The sequence below is a fragment of the Enoplosus armatus genome, chromosome 6 (genome assembly GCF_043641665.1).
Source record: "Enoplosus armatus isolate fEnoArm2 chromosome 6, fEnoArm2.hap1, whole genome shotgun sequence".
Lineage (NCBI taxonomy): Eukaryota > Metazoa > Chordata > Actinopteri > Centrarchiformes > Enoplosidae > Enoplosus > Enoplosus armatus.
Window position 1 is genome coordinate 16,540,927 of NC_092185.1, and position 12,074 is coordinate 16,553,000.

Sequence of the window (12,074 nt, forward strand, 5' to 3'; positions counted from 1 at the left end):
CCTCTTGAGGTTCGCTCCTGACCCCTGTATAGCCAGACTTAATGAGGACAAAGGAACCCGGCTTTCTAGTACATCCACCTCCCTCCACCTCCTTCCATCCTAGACTTCGACTTCTGCTCGTTTAAACTCCCCAGACTCCCCCATCCCCCAAACACACACAACAACACAACCCCCACCCCCACCCCCACACTCTGTCCATCCTCAACAATGGCTGCTGGTTGTAGTCAGCCAGTGATGATTCGTATCCTGGACAGGCATGTGGCTAAATAGATGTGGATGCCAAAACCTGCCCTGAACTTTGGTCCATATTACAGAATACCAGAAGACCAAAATAAAAACTTTTTTCATTTTTGACTTGTCACATGATCTGTGGCAACAAATGTAATTTAATTATTATACATTTCACAATCTATACATTTTTTTAAGGCATGGTGACGTTATTCTATGTTTTATGTTTTGGCCAAAACCAACAATGTGTTAGTCCGTCTCTCGATACTTTCTGACTTCCCTACTCTGTCAGTGTCACTTACTGAAGACAAACATCTTTAAGAACAGGTCTAAAATATAAAGCTTTACTCTTTTAAAAGGTTAAATAAGGTCCTTAAACAGCTGGGCACTGTTGTTTCTAGCAAACATTACCCAGACAGGAATAAATAATGGGGACTATTTTTAGACGTGGATTAACACACATTTACAATGTTAATGGAACATGTCACCCAGTGCAACAGTGGAGCTCATTGATATGCTTTTAATAGTTTTTGGACAGCAATGGAGCTCTATGACATAGAGGAATGACATATATCAGGCTTTGGCTACACAGATAATACTTGTTAAGCTTTGTTTATACTTTAGTACAAGACACCGACAGCTGTAGACATGTGCACAGACAGCGGGCACGCACGCACTTCTATACATAGAAGGTCTGCGTACACCTTCCATACTAGGAAACAATATGCCGACCTCATGACAGCAAGAAGAAGAGAAAAAGTCACCAAAAAATGAAAACACAGTACAAACAGTACGCAGCATCCTGGTGGTCATACATTTTGGGGAGGTCACTTGGGCCCACCTGGATTCTCGCAGCCACATGGATGTCGCAACCGTGAATTGGCCTTTAGTAGGATCAATTTATTGAAAGTTTTTGATTTTTTCAAATTACAAAAATAGAAAAAAAATAATATAGAAATTCCCCAGCCTTTTCATGTAAGCAAAAATGAAGGTATTTGATGCAAAAACTTGGTGAGACACCACAGCGCTGCAGCCAATGAACAGGATCAAAACAGTGTATATGTGTGCATGTTTTTAAATGCATCACTTCAGCAGTGATGTCATTGCTGCTTGGTCTACCCCCACCCTACTCAATACACACACACACATAAACACACCCTCACCCTCCTCTCTCCCTGGCAGCACCGGCCAGCTGTCTCTCCTGCTGGTCTCAGCTGACGGAGTATGGGGGAACTGGGGGGACACGAAGGAAGAGGGGTGGGGTGGGTGGGAGGGTCGACAGCTGAGCAGATGCAGAAGCCCCTCCTGGGTTTTCCGGGGACGGGCCCTTTCCCAGCCACCCCGCAGCCGTGCAGCTGCCCAGGCACCAGCTGTCCTGATGATCGCACCAAACAGACCAGGGACTTCCTCACCGTGGTGGTTGGCTGAGGAAGGAGCGGAGGTGGTTTAGTGCAGTCGCACTGTATGGACCAGCTGACACTCTCTGAACACCCCCAACCCCCAGTCACCACCACTCCAGACCAAAACTATCCCAGACAAAACATGCCTAGAAATGCACTGACGCCCCTTTGACCTCTGACCGCTGGCTCGCACACAACAACTCACACAAGGGTTAAACTTATCGTAAATTGGACAGTAGATCAGTAAAAGTACATGGAAACAAATTACTGTAAACATCCAGACTAAAGGCCTCAGTATACCTCAAACAAGCTGGGTTGATGAGCATATTGTCCAACAAGCCCTTTTTTGCAGCATACTTAGGAGTGAAGATTATGGAGAAGTCCCGTGTCATTTTGAGTTAGCCTCTTTTGCATTAGCTTTTGCCAGACAATTTTCTGTCCACATTTTAATTAGAATCTGTATCTAGTACTGTTTTTGAAAGAAACATATCAAGCACCTTGTGATTTACCTATTTAGATATTTTGTCATCATTCAACAACATGAGGTTTTGAGACAATCATATGATGAAGACTCATGGGAATGGTAATTGTTTAAAAAATATGTTTTGTTTTTAACTTGGTTACAGAGAAGATGTGTCACTGTCCAAATCAATAGCAAGACACCCATTCAGTTTATCATGGAATCAGAAAGTAGGCTATCATGTTTTAGCTTCTCACCAAGACAGATGAAGGATACCAGAAACACTTTGACTTACGTAGGAAAATATGTGTATGCGGATACGGATTACTGGCTCTACAAATCTGTTCACAACCTAAAATAATCAGCATGTTACATTGATTGTTGCCACGGAAACATAGGCCTTAGTTCCAACGATGGTGTGACTACATTTTTCTACTCCACTTTGCTATCTTGGGTTTGCTTTTTTAGGAAATGAAAAAAGTGAGAAAGTAGATTATGTCTGTAAAAGGAGTTACACGTCTCCAAGCCTGACGTATCCACTTTAGTTACACTGAATGAGTCCATTAACACAGCTGGATAAATAGACCCGGAGTATCAAGACAAATATATGAGTGTGCAGAGACGTGATAAATGTCTGACTGCCTGATATATTCTAACTTTTATTCACCCCAGATCGGCTCGCTCAACGTTTACATCGTTCATCAGATCTTAACCGTGACACACTCAACCAGTTACATACACTCCTATCTGGCAGCTGCTTGTTTGGGTAATCAGCACATTTATTTAATATTTTTATACTTTTAATTCAATTTTTTGTTGATTATTCTTATTCATTTAAATAGGGTGCTGTTGATGACTTTTGTCTTGTTACTGGGTTGCAGGACAGACAGGTTCTGAGGTACAAAATTATATTGATATCTAGAAGAAACTCAAACAAAACCACAATGTAATGTAATTCAGTGAAGTAGTTCTGCAATAAATACGGCCTTTGTGATATTCAGTTCAGTATGCAGAGACTGTGTTTGAGCAGTATCGATTTAACCGTATTTTCTTTCAAGCTTAGTTTGTGACATTTTATCTGATCAGAATATACTGCACGGCAGTATTATATTGTGTATGTGGTGATGTTATTGTGACCACTGTCTACATATATATAGGTTTCTGTGGAAGTGCTTAGTATGCTTTTATCAGTATTACCGATAAAAATACAATAATATAAAAGGAAAATGAGATGAAATACATATTGATAGTAAGAAAGAAATATACGGTACTGAGAGTTTAGTCCAAATAAAGATGTCTGTCAGAAGGAGAATCTGTGCTTAGATGATATAATTGAAGGGTTCTGTGTTTCTGTCGCTTCATGTGCGTGTTTATGTGTGTGTGGAGGGTGGAGGGATTGATCGGATGACCAAGCAGAGAGGAGCGTGAGTGTAAGAGAGAGAGAGAGAGAGAAAGAGAGAGATGAAGGGAGGTGGGGGCCCCAGATGGGTAATGGATGGGAAGTCATGCCATCGGTGGGAGACTGAGGGTCAGAGCCGTTAACACGACCATCCATCCAGCTGACACTAAATGAAATTACTCTGTAATTTCATGTAATGAAACTGTAAATGAAATCACAGTCTAATTTAACTTAATGAAATTGTACATCACAACGACACTGTAATTTCATTTTCTCCCCTACATCATTGCCTCTAAGTGCATTTGATGACTGGAAATGGAAAGTTATCCATTAAGAAACAATGCAACAAAAGTACCAAAATGGAAATGAGGCTTAAAAACTGCACATAATAACATAGGCTGATCTAATTCATCATCTAATTTTTACTGAACAGGACGACATTTTAATAAATTATATATATATATATATATATTACAAATATTTAAACAAGAATTTACACTTTGTAGGAAATGCTTCTGAAATAGCAGTTAGACCATTATGGGGTGCAAAAAAACTTCCACTGAAACCAACCAAGACTTGTTAAACTCTTTCAGGTGGGTTAGCACATTGCCCTATTTTACAGAGCAACTCTAATCAGATTTCATTGCTGCTTTTACAGACTGTTTATGTCTCTGAGATCAGGGAGCACCCTCTGTTATATCAGTGGCAGTAAACACTGACCTAGTGATATCTGATATCTAATTAAAATCCGTCCAGCAAACTGATACATTTCTCTAATCCTACTTTTCAGTGAGTAAATACGTTATATGGAGACTTCAGGGAAGGCTGTCGGGGGTCGGGGTGTCCTCAGGGTCAGGTTGTGGCCCCACTCGGCCCTCATTAGATCAGTTTCCCCTGACCGGGATCGTCTCAGCTGTACCCATCCATCACAGAGGCCCCGGGCTCTGGCCTGCGAGCCCCTAAACCAACACTGAGTGGCTGACCACAGAGAAAGGTAAGCTGCTGTCCCCATCCCTCCCTCCATCACCTGTTGTCGTCACACATCAGCGGCTCTCTGACTCCTGGCTGTAAACCCAATGGAGCAGAGCATAACCTGTGTGTGTTGGGAGTTGCCTCTGAAAGTGTGTTTAGGGTTGGTTTCTTGCCTGGATCCAAACACTAATCCTCTCTACTGTAGATGAAGGCTTCTTTTTGCCCAGAGGGGAGAAATAAACCAAATCACAATGGCACATGCAGCACCTTTATCTACAGGGAGAAGAGGTTTGCAGACCTCAAAGCAAAAAGGAAAATGGCTGTCATTTAGCAGGAAGGGGCAGCAATATGACTCTTTGTTTGGTCCAGTGTCAATGATCAAAAGCTTTTCATGCTTTGAAGTTATATCATTGATCCACGTCCATATAGTGTTTGATGTGAACAGCATTATACTTGAGTCAATGATTTTTTATTTCATTTTCAGGAACCAAGGAACGAATGTCACAATCAAAAATCGTATGATAAAGAGATTATTGCTGTGTATACTTCACAATAAAAGCCCTGATATAATGATAATAATGACATAGCATAGTATGTAGAAGGATGTATTATTTGTACAGCACTTTTAAAAACAAAAGTTACAAAGTGCTTTACAGGAGGAAGAAAACTGAAAAGGGGGATAGAAGAAGAACAAAGACAATATATAAACAGTGTACAAACAATGGGATATAAAATTATTAAACTAACAAAACGACAAAGAAAATATGTGGGTTTTAAAGGAGTCGATGAGCATCTTTCAAGTTTTTTGTTGTAGAAAAGTAAGACAATCCAATTGAAAATTGTTGCACTCTTTCTGTTGCTTTCACGCCATGTGGTGTTTTGGATGCTGCCACTCGGGGGCGCTACAGGGCTCAAAGCAAAAACAAAATCCCTAACAAAACCCTGACATGTAATCCTCCACTCCTGTCTATTGTAGTTGAGGGATCAATTGAGATTGGCGAAATCATTATTGTTCTGTAATTCTTGTTTTCAGGGTTCATTGATTTCATCTTAAAACAAAGTATTGATGCAATTGATCTTATATAGGGCTCAGAACAAAACCAATTGTGGGGGAGCAAGGAGAGCTGATTGTAAATTTCTAATCGGAGAAACATGTTTTGGTGTTTGGTCTGTTGTATTTTAGGAATGTGTTTTTTGCCCTCAAGTGAAGACTTGACAGTGATCCGGCATGTCCTTGCAATGGTTGAATAAAGAGACTTTGAAAACCAACACCTCTCCCACCAGCTGACCCACCATTAGCACATTTCAGGCAAGGCAGCTGCTGATGGTGAGAACTGTGCTGAGTGATAATTACAGTCAAAGAAGTCAGATTATGACTAGTTGTTGCCTCGTGTCGTACCTGTCACCTCCTAACAGGACACGGCAGGATCCTGTCGACTGCCATCAGGGAGCTCACGATGTGTAGCGTGAAGTGCTGCTGCTCTGTGACGCTTCGGTCTCAGGACTCAAACGTCACTTCCCCTGGCTGTGGGATGGGGTTGGAGTTGGCTTTAGCGCCGGCAAGTGACAAAATCTTCACAACTCACAGGAGCTGATTGTTCACAGGAAGTGTCTGCCAGTATATTACAGGAGCTTGTGAGGATATCTGAGAGACGTGAGAGAATTTACACAAAAACTGAGCAAGTGCAGGAACACAGAGCGAAGCAGGCCACCTGTTTTTTTTACCACAGCAGCACGTGGCAGCACCATCATACGCTGAGTAATAAGGAGACTGCACCAATAGATGCAGAGCAGTGGAGATCATCCTCTTGGTGCTGCAGGATTGTAGCTTAAGCGTTCACCTTGATGACATGGCTGACGTTGTACACACACTACAGTGTAGATGAGCTGTGTGACTGAAATAGGTCAAGGTTGTTTAGCTTTCAGAGTTAATCTTGAAAATATTTGACCTGGCAGATGTGACTTGTCCCCAGACGTCAATGTTAATGATTCATGGATCTGGTCCTGATGAATATCCATTATCCACTGTGAAGTAAATTTAAATGTGAGTGAATGGTTAATGGACTTCACCTGTATAGCACTTTTCAACCTTAACGTTTCCCAAAGCGCTTTACAGATTGGTCTCATTCACCCATTCACACACCAATGACGTCCGAGCTGCCATGCAACCACCATACCGTTTGTGACCACTCTCAAACTGTATTGTCTTGATTGAGCACAATTTACACAGACTGAGAGAGGATGTGACGAGACGTGAGCACACATAAGCTCTGACTGTCAAAGCTGGTTGAAGCTGTCATCAAACAGAACAAAAACAGTAAGAATTGTATAAATCTACCTATAAAAACAACACAAAGTTAAAAAAAATAAATAATAATTTTAATCAATAATCATTTGTTGTGTTAGTTTCTAAATTGCAGCATTTTGAGTTTGTGGAATTTAAGATATTTCACATGACTCCTGATGCTTTCTGTTGCAAAAGGGATGTTGTTCATTCGTTTCTCTTATGTTTTCTTTTGACCGTTGCCGTACTTCCTCTGCTGTTGTTTCAATCCTAATATGTAAACACCTCAGCTGTCTTACCATGATTATCTTTTTACTGTGTTGTATGTATGTCACATCTTACCTTGATTTGAATCGTTTCATATTGGAAACAGTCTTTGAGTACACTAAAGACGCTATATAGAATGTATTTATTAATATTATTATTATGTTAAAAAAGGGCTGCAGCCTGGTGCAGTCATTAAAGACCAATTGTCAATCCTATTGGTGACAGTCCTGTTTATTTAGTGAAACTAAGCTTGATGTCTTTAAAGGTAATGTGCTAATGATGTACTGATGTTAAAATGCTGCATGTACACAACAAAAGAGCAGATACTACAAGATTTATTTTTTTAATTCACTTAAGAAAGAGAAAATGAAGACTCGAATTCTTGCTTCAAGGATCAAATCAAAGTGTAAAATGAGGTGTGATGACAAGACAGCTGAAAAGAGAAGGTGAGAGAATATAATGGACCCTGGATTATCCCAAGTGGAAAACACATGGAGACAACTGTTAAGTGTCATTAGGACCTCACACACAGACAAAGGCCGTCCAACACCTCAGCTGTCTGTTGACATGTGGGTGTAAAAGAGACTGAAGCTGGTGGTCGTGATATCCAGAGGTGCGCAAACCACACAGAGGAAATTAAATCCACTTTCCACCACAAAGTGAAAAGAAGGGAGGAAAAGAGAGTATTGGATGCCATCCTGCTGTCTGATTTGTATTTGTTCTAACTCCATTTCAGTTTGACCCAAAACAAATCAACACGTGAACTACCTGGTTTACAAGAGGAAAGAGCCCAGACTGGCTTTTTTTCCGGCAGTGCAAGTAGTTTCCCCTCTGCACACAATTAGCTGTATGACAGTTTCACATAGGTGAGAAGACGCCCGCAAGCCAGATGTTGTTCTGGAAAGATGTAACATGAGGAGCTTCTCTGAACAAAGTTTCCACTATAATGCAGTCGTCCATTCAAGGTTGGCCAAGGTTAGAGTTGGTCTCAAGGTTAGTCTGATCTTTGTCTTGAAGTCTGATTGTAAAAAACAGGACGTCATGTTGTGTATGTAATAATCTCGTGCTGGCTCCTTTCTCCCCCTCATGGTCTTTATAGCTAACATTGTGTCATGTAGATTAACTATTAAAAAAAACAATGTCTATTTTCCCTAAACTGACAGCTCCTGAGACTACAACTTAAAGACAATGTATATATATGTAACATGTAACTTTCAACTTGACAACTTGTGATTGAACTCCTTTCGCCTTGTTTTTCTTTTTTTTTCAATGTGTATTGTTGTTTTTGTTTTATTATATTTTCAGCTGGTGCATGGGTTGTTATGGGTTTCAATGTGAAGATGTAGTGTTTTTGGTGTTTATCTTTTTTTATTTGTGATATGATTGAAAGGTTATATATGAAACATGAGTGAAGGATATAAAGAAGGAGAGAGAACGATGTCGTATAGGCAGGCATTTGTGCAATATTGCAGTGTTCCAATATTCTCGTCTTGTGTTAAATCCCCAAAATCTTCATGACATTTTGACTTTTGGCCAGCATAATATCCAACACCAATCACCAAACCTGAGTAAGGGAGGCAACAGATGGAGAGACGTTTGCATTCCCAAGCAGTTGGAGAGAGCAAGACACCAGATGCTTGCTTTTATTTTTACGTGTTCGCTCAGTCATTTGGAGGTATGGTAGCCCGGGCAGGACAAAGAGCCAAGGCCAAATATCTTGGCTTTGTAGTGACAACAGCTGGGAGGAACAAACCAGGAAGTCGCTCCACTTCATTAAAGACCCAGCAGGAGAGCAGCAGAGCTTTTCTAGCTCTCCTCCCACTCTCTCCATCACTCCACTCCTCCCTCCTGCCTGTCATTGCACACATAATACACGCCTTCCTTCACCACGGTTGGTTACTAGCATTAACTGAAAATATGTTACAATGTGTTTGGCGGCTGAGAGGTAGTCGGTGGATAGTAAAGTTGTATTGTATTGTATTCCAAAACTACATTTTCTTTATCAGGCGTACAACATTATATGGTGTTTAAACATGAAAGAGCAATCCTGTAAATGTGTTATTTTGAGCACCACAAATGAAATTCCATGGACCTCCATTGTCTTAGGATGGTGTTGAGCATAACGTAGACTTGAACCGGAGTGACTGTTGAATGAAATCAATTGTACATACTATGATGATTTAAGAGTGTCACATGTTCATGGATCTCTCAGCTATCCCGCCAGCAGTGATGTGCCGAGTATAATACTATACATGATCGTCTGTGTTGTGTGAGTGTGTATTTCTGATTCTTAGCTAAAGAGGTTTGTGACGAGCTCTATGACATCTAAGCTCTTCTGATCTGATCCTCCTACAGTGTGAAAGTGTTCTCCAGTGCTCTCCGGCAGCAGCTACACTAATCTCCTCCACAGTGGATCCCTGCAGCGCTGCTCCCTCACAGCCATGACGACAGATCAGCCGCATCAGGATGTCACCTTCTGGAAAAAGTGTTTGAGTAATCTGAGTTTAGTACCAGTTTTTCTCCTTCTCCCCTCATCTGATGATCCTGCGGCTATGACCCTATTTCTTGGAAAATACACTACCACTCACTCATCACTATGCAGCCAGTAGTGTCTACAAATCCAAAAGTCCAAAGTCCAAAAACAAACACTGACCCACACACACATGTCATGCCCTTTTGGCATCACTGGCCCATCAGTAATAGTCGCTCACTTCATGATTTGCTCGTTCAGTGAGTGATGGACAGATCTCCCCTCAGCACCACAAATGAAAACACCTGTTAGAGTCTGCCTAATCCTAGCCAGCGGCCCTGCTCTTGGGGCTCTTGGGGGCCCCCGTCTAATCCGCACAAGGGCACCAGGCCAAGGCCAGGACAGATTAGACCCCCAAAATCCATCTATCCATGCATGCACACACACCTCAGAGTCTGCCCCCTATAACGAGTGTTTGAATCGGCCCCTTAATCCTTGGACTCAGCGGAGCCCTCCACCCAGCACACAGCCTCCTTCCCCCTCCGCCCAAACCTAATCATGCATCCCCTTCACAACCACTCTCAGACCTGGCCCAGCCCAGCACCCCCCCCCCAGTGGGGCTGAAAGCCCATTGATTTGTTGATTTCTCTTCTTTTGTCTGCGGCCGGCCGAGTGTTAACGGGACATCCAGGATCCGAAGCCCAGTGCCAGGACTTTTGGCATGGGAGATTAAGGTTCTGATTTGGGCATCTGTCACTGCCCAGTCCCCCTTCTCCCTTGAGGCTCCAGGAGAGGCCTTTTCTGCCGTCATTTTCAGTACAAAGTGCTGCTGTAGTTAAAACTGATTTTCACCAGGAAAAGAAAACGTTGGCAAGAAGAGCACGTAGGCAATTTACAAATAAAAACATAATTTTGAAAATAGTTGGACAATAAATAAAAATAAAAAAGTTGTACTTGACTGGCTTTGAGTGTATCATCAGTATAAAGATACACTAAAGACACACACAGAAATGAACATGACACACACACGGAAATGAATCCATGCAATATATCCACATACACACAGCTGTTTATTTCATACCCACTCACACAAATATTTAAAACTAAAATAGGAATTAGAATCCAGTCTGTACACAACTAGTCTGTTTAAATGTAGGTGCGATGGTGATAATCTGCAATTTTCAAAAAAGACATATTTACATAGCTATGTCCTAGAGCATGTAGTTTATGAGTGGGACAGGAGCTCAAGGTGATGAGTACCATTAGTTTGTCTTAGCCTTGATGATGAGAGAAACATTAATACTATATAAATACTATAAACTGAATTTGTTGAAACAATAATGACTACCTCTTAGCAACTATTGAGTAGTTACCAGAGTGTGCTTGTTTGCGCATTTGTATATTTATTTATATATTTGCGTATTATTTTCTCCTTTATTGTAGTGTATTTGCCAATAACTGGGCAACAGGTATTCACCTTATTTGTTTGTTTTTTTAATGTATAACTATATCAGTAGGGGTCATTGAGGAATAAAGACAAGTTTAAAGTGTTTATATTATGGTGTTTCGGTTTGTTATCTTCTCTTTTCACATCGGCTTTACATCAAATATTTCACAATTTCAATGGCAACTGCAACACTTAGTATATTTCTATAATATAATGTGGTAAATATGAAAATGATAATGTATACTATATAAAGCTACTTAACAAACAATACCAACATCACAGAACACATGAAATGTGTATAAAAAATCATAAAGGTGTCCATGAGTAGAGACAGTGACGCTCCAAACCCACGAGTTTCCTCAGACTGTGTCTCCATCTAGTGGTGAAACACCTCGCATGCAAGCTGTGACATGGATTTTCCCCAGGTCAGAGAGGTTGAATGAAGTGCAGGTTATTTTAATACATCAACTCCATCTTTATACTCATGTAAAGTGTATTTGCTTTTGTGTGAGATTGTGCACTACAAAAATAACTTAAACATAAAGTAAACAACGGTGTCACAGCAACAAAGGCTGACTTACAATCATTAATAATGTTTAGCAATGATGACATTAAACATATTTTAAGCTGTTTGGTTAAAGTACAAAGTGAGTATATTGATACAGCTACTTATGGGTTTAAATGTTTCACTGTTAACTTTCTATGATACACAATTATATATTTCTTCCCTTGTTTTATTGTGTTTTTCATTTATAAACAATTTTGAAGAAAGTGTTTCTTGAACAGCATATTAGACCATTGACTGTCACTAGTAAAATTTACATTAAAAATGTTGCTTACAGCGCCACCTGGTGGTAAAAATATGTTGATAAAGCATAACCAGGAAAGAACAGCAATACATTAATGACTGATGAATGTCCATAAAATATTGATCTAATTCAGACCAAATGGGGCATTTGAGTAAAAAAAAAAAAAAAAAAAAAAGAGATAAGATAAAGAAAAAAAATCAGAAACATTTTGGTTTATATAGCTTTTATTGAATAAGGCACATAAGAATGGTGTCTTAGAGTAAAAAGAAGATTTGAACTATAAAAGTAGCAAAACATTCTCATGGTCAATTTTAAATTTTAAATTTTAAATTGACCAA